This window comes from Sinocyclocheilus grahami, unplaced genomic scaffold (assembly GCF_001515645.1).
Source record: "Sinocyclocheilus grahami isolate Dianchi unplaced genomic scaffold, SAMN03320097.WGS_v1.1 scaffold1005.1, whole genome shotgun sequence".
Classification (NCBI taxonomy): Eukaryota; Metazoa; Chordata; class Actinopteri; order Cypriniformes; family Cyprinidae; genus Sinocyclocheilus; species Sinocyclocheilus grahami.
In genome coordinates, this window is record NW_015506184.1 from 267,707 (window position 1) to 268,644 (window position 938).

Genomic DNA, 938 nt, shown 5'->3' on the forward strand with positions numbered 1-938 from the left:
GAAGTCCCATCCCTACCGCAAGGTTCCAAAAGGACTGAGCGAAATATCCAAAGTCCATCCCCCGTTGGCGAAGATCCGCCAACATCCGAAGCCGAGCCCTGCGCTCCTTCGAAGGAGGAGGAACAATCCGATCGTCCATGATCCAAAAAAGGTAACAAAAACAAACTGCTGGAACTAGTAATGGCGTCTGGATTCTGTCACGGCATGCCAGGAGGAAACAGGGTAAGTTCCATGTGCAGTTTATTAGAAGTAAAACAGGACAAAACAGAACAAAACGTTGCAAAATGTAATCCAAAAACCTGACACCGACAACACCAACCAAGAAGACAATATAATCCAGACGCAATGACAGACAGAGTGAGCATGGTATATATAGCTGGGATAATGAGTAAATGATAACAGGTGCTACTGATCAGAACAGAATTAATAAGCAGGGGACTATGGGAAATGGAGTTTAACACATACAACATAGAACAGACAGAGCGCCCTCAAGTGGCCAGTCCAGGGCACCACAACCAACACTGTGACAAACATAAATGTGTGTTGGCAGTGTGTGTACACAACCACCCTATAATGATAAAAATCCACCCAGTGGTATTTTTTTCATCTCTATAAATAATATCCCCTTTTTCAAATCAAGATATTCTCAGCTTCTTGTCTGTGTGACGTCACAAGGCCACCAAATTATGTGTAAAAATATCATTCATTCATGCATGACGGCGATTTAAACCTAATTCACTTCAATAAAGATAACTATTCATGCATTCATGCTAATGAGTATCAAGGTGTGGGGTGCTGCGGTGCAAATTCCACTCATGTTTAGTACACGTTAACTCAAAGATTTGTAGAAAAAATATAAACGTTGGACTCGATTCTGTGTTAAGGTAAGGCATGTTATTCGCAATTATGTGTTGTGGCTGGGTTGTTATAGGTCTGCG